This window comes from Engraulis encrasicolus, chromosome 24 (genome assembly GCF_034702125.1).
Source record: "Engraulis encrasicolus isolate BLACKSEA-1 chromosome 24, IST_EnEncr_1.0, whole genome shotgun sequence".
Lineage (NCBI taxonomy): Eukaryota > Metazoa > Chordata > Actinopteri > Clupeiformes > Engraulidae > Engraulis > Engraulis encrasicolus.
In genome coordinates, this window is record NC_085880.1 from 22,966,903 (window position 1) to 22,971,593 (window position 4,691).

Genomic DNA, 4,691 nt, shown 5'->3' on the forward strand with positions numbered 1-4,691 from the left:
GACAACATGTTAAAGGTGCACTGTGTAATATTTTGGTTTATTTCCAGAATTCATGCTGCCCATTCACAAATGTTACCTTTTTCATGAATACTTGCCACCACATTTTTCATGAATACTTGCCACCACCATATTCTAAGTATTCATTATGACTGGGAAAATTGCGCTTTTCATACATGAAAAGGGGGATCTGCGCCATTTTGAATTTCAGCTGCAAAACTTACTGTAGGCTAAACTAATAAATATTGGTTTGTAATTTAGTAAATATTCATGAAAAGATCAAATTTGGCAACATGCAGCACTATTTCAATGAGCAGCATAGTTGCAGTACCCATTCTGGCCACATCCTACACAGGAAACACTTAATATCATAATGTCATGGGTATCATACAATTCACAAGTCAGTACTTCCTACTGAGTAGAAACATTACCTCTCCAATATCCAACATTTCTGGCCAGCAGGACCTGAAGTCGGTGGCCATGGGCATGTCGCTGATGATCTCCTGCTGGTGCAACACAAATGTCTGTCAAACAACATGATCTTGATAAGCAAAACACATTCATTACTTAATCATTTTCCTATCAATGCAAAATGAGGTGTTCAGGTTGATAACAGTCTTTGTTTCCACATGCCCCCAGCCCACCCCCCAGTCAGATGAAGGGAGAAATATGACATTAACATCACATTATGACATTACCAAACTACTGGTAGGCCTGCGTGCATGCGTGCGTGCGTGCGTGCGTGTTGAGAAGAGCTGGGGATCGAAATGCCAAGTCATACCAGGTATAAATGCATTGATGAAAACAAGTTCACCTCAAGGACAGGAAGTGGGGCACCTTTACTTACCGACTGCAGTTTTCTTGCGGTTTGCTCTCCCCTCTTCTGGAAAATTTTCACTAGGTCATCGCAATGGCGGTCCAGCTGGGAAAGAAACTTTAACTGCAGTGGCAGTGGTGACGCGTCAACTCTGCATGGATCTGAAATGACACACACACAAAAAAAAATCAGAAGACAGTATGTTTAAGCTGCACTGTGTAACAGGTCATCGCAGTGGAGGTCCAGCTGGGAAAGAAACTTTAACTGCAGTGGCATAGTGGTAACGAGTTAACTCTGCATGGATCTGAAATGACAAAAAAAGGCCCAGAAGACAGTATGTTAAGGAACACTTAATGTCATGGGTATCATACAATATACAAGCCAGTACTTCCTACTGAGTAAAAACATTACCTCTCCAATATCCAACATTTCTGGCCAGCAGGACTTGAAGTCGGTGGCCATGGGCATGTCGCTGATAATCTCCTGCTGGTGCAACAATGTCTGTCATAGAACATGATCTTGATAAGCAAAACATATTCATTACATAATTACAGTATTTTCCTATCAATGCAAAATGGAGTGTTCAGGTTGATAACATTCAGTGTTTTAAACCCCCCCCAACACACATACAGAAGTAGTACAGTTAAATAGTAAAGCAGGAGAGCCAGACTGCGTGGACCACTGCTGTCAAGAGGTTTTATGTTGTGGCAATCGCGTTCTACTAAGCAGTGACGGCAGTGCCACGAGACAGGATACAAGTACACGTTTAAAATAAGTTATATTGAAGCCTTTCATGTATGCCTGGCCCAATAAAACCTACTAAGACAACATGACTAAATAACTGATTACGTGAATACTAGTGCTTACTTCCACCATTATGGAGAAATTATATGAGGGAGTAACTAAAACGGCAAGTTAGAGCTGATTACACGAAAGGGGGGTTGAACAGAAACTTAACAACTGCAGGAAGCCAGCGACTAAACAATAGGATAATATTACAAGCAATATGTTCTGGGGAAATCGCATAGCCTGCGAAGCGTGAAGGCACCATGTATCATTCCATCAGTGGTCTAAGTACAGTGCATTATTCAGTCATCTCTATCACCGTGATATCACGGAATGATACAGGGTGCCATAACGCCACGTACAAACATGTGCCCATTTCCCCGTAGATATTTACAGCTCCTACCTAAACCGTCTCTGTTAGAGGCACCATACTTTTGAGGTGCGCGTGCGTTACAATCACGGTTCTGCAGTTCAGACACATATTCACTTAGTTTGACCAGGAGTACATTAACGGTGGGTAAGATATTTTAACATGGTGGGAACCCTGTAGCTAGCCCAGTCGATAGCTAATGTAACCGTCTTCACCCACAGGAGAAGACGCGAGCTTCGCAGTTCTACCAGCCTTTTCTACACGGGGTCACGTCACACAGAGCTCCTCGAGGGTTTCGAGCCGTTCACTCGCTCCTCGGCATGCAACCAGAGGAACCAACACGACTGTTTATGAAGTAATACTTCTCTGTCACAAAATACTACTACCCTCTATTAACCCTATCCAGACTGGGGGGGGGGGCTATAAGTGCCCGCACCAACTTTGATGTTGTATAATTCCTTAACGACTTCAGCTATGACTACGAAACTTTGTGACTTTTCCTAACATTTAGTTGGCTACAGTTAGGTACCTAAAGATTAGGTTTATCATTTTTGTCGTTGCCATGGCAACGGTTTTCTGACAGGTATGTCTGACCAAAAATCACTTTACCATATCTATGACGCCATATTTTTTCATATTTTTTTGTTATTTCCATTAGCATCAGACAACTTTGTGAGCATTTAAGTGGTTTGAAGCATAAAATCATTAAAATTTAAGTGCATTACCTGAATTTGTTGGAAAATCCATTATGACGATATTTTGGGCATAATAAGATAATGATGTCATAATGACGCCATAAGTAAGGGTTAACGTTCGGCGAGAAGGTCGCTACCGTGGAATAGCAGCACGACAGAGAGAATCTTTAGACCCCGACACGGAGCGGAGGGGTCTTGTTCTCTCTGAAGTGCTGCTATTCCACAAAGCGACCGACTCGCCGAAAGTTAACCCGCTTATTATATGGATATACTTAAATGATTCACACATGCGGGGACATTTCTTTAGACCTATTTAATGTTAAGATTGTTGCTGCGCAAAACAAAACAGTGCCGTTGTGGAACACCGCTCGGCAACAGCTAGGTAGGCTAGCCAGGACAGGTGTTGTCTATCACAGCAGCTGATTAGAGTGACAAAAGACCGGACCCCCTGCGGAGTGATATGAAACATCGCTTTAGCCACTGACTTGTATACAAGCCAGTGGCTTTAGCAGTGAACGTCTTGTTGCCATTGACAGCGGTAGCCAGGACAACGGGTGCTGTCTATCACAGCAGCTGATTAGAGTCTTGTTGAAAAGTCGCTTTAGCAGTGAAAAGTCTTGTTGCCATTGACAGCGGTCTGTTATAGACCAACCCATCCGTTATCGAAAAATAACAGACGTCCGAACGTTGGGGAGCCCCGTTGAAATGAATGGAGCATTCGACAGATGACGTCACAACCATATAATAATAGATAATTACATGAAAATGATGTCATTCATAGATGTCCATATGTAGATCATCTCCCCCAAGTTTCGTAGTGATACTGTATTCCGTTCATGAGTTATGAGGGGGGGGGGGGGGTCAAAAGAGCCCCCCCCCCCCCCCCCCCTCAGGCCCAGGAATGCCAAAAAAGCCCAGTCTGAATAGGGTTAAAGTACCAATGTATTTCACTCTGAAGATTGAGAAGGAAAAACTAGGTATTCCACTTCGGTATTGATTAACTTAGACCACCACTGATTGCTAAACTAACTAACTGAAATAGTTTCGAAAATGTATTCACAGCCCTATCATCCACAAACATGGCAATTTCAATGTGGTGCGAATAACGACACGTTTATCACCAATAGAAGGATAATAAATATAAATAGTTGAATAAAAAACTTACTTTTGAATGGGGGTGTGTGGTGGACCTGCTACCAAGCAGCCAAGGGCGCGAAAGTCAAAAATGTCCGTTGATGTTGGTCTTCTTCGCATGGTCTCGTGTGAATGTCATTCATGGTTGCATTCATAACACTCTACTGCCACCAGCTTGTCAGGAGTAGCCTATTAGTAACGTTTTACATATCAAAATCATGTTCCAGTAACCTGATATAAATATGCACAACTCAAATACAAATGACACATTTCAATCCAACATGATTTAAATGTGTTTAGTGACGGTATATGAAAAAAACATGTTAGATCAATGTCCTTCTTTTGGACATATCCAAAGACCCCCTTGGATCGTTTTTTTCAGTGTAGGGGAGGAAAGGACACCTTTTTGTCAACAAGACAACGGCAAATTTGATGCTCCGTTGATCTTATGCAACAGCCAATAATAACTCTTCAAGTTGCTGAAAACTTTGTTTGTTGTCTTAAAATGGATGTAGGATTCAAAACGAACTATTTGGGGGCTGTTTAAAAGTATGCAATGTTTATAAAATAGTTTGTTTTAGGAATAGCACTAGTTAGCTGCCAGCAGAGGCATCAACAGTCACAGTGTTAGCAGCTAGCTACAGCTATTGTTCAGCCAATTCGAAATCCTTCTGCACATTGTTTGCAACAAATGTTAGTCCATAACTTTCTAAAATGAGGCATAGAGAGCTTTGTAAATCATTTGTTTACAGGCTGATACCGTCTGTGTTGTCTAACTCATTCACTATAATGCACGAACTGAAAGCTCTCAAAGCCGGTGTTCTGTCGAGATATGTTGCCTCGTCGAGATGAGCGACCGGTAGCCTTACTCGATTGTGGTGTTCTATCGATT

General features: G+C 42.0%; 1 long non-coding RNA gene across 1 annotated transcript; it reads right to left on the reverse strand.

Annotated features, from left to right (window-relative positions):
* Positions 1–1,036: 1,036 nt before the first annotated feature.
* LOC134440973 (uncharacterized) lies at positions 1,037–4,120 on the reverse strand. The gene is made up of 3 exons (XR_010033072.1): positions 3,831–4,120; positions 1,226–1,315; positions 1,037–1,118 (listed from the first exon to the last, which is right to left on the reverse strand). It is a non-coding gene; the product is annotated as an uncharacterized LOC134440973 (long non-coding RNA).
* Between the last annotated feature and the right edge of the window lie 571 nt (positions 4,121–4,691).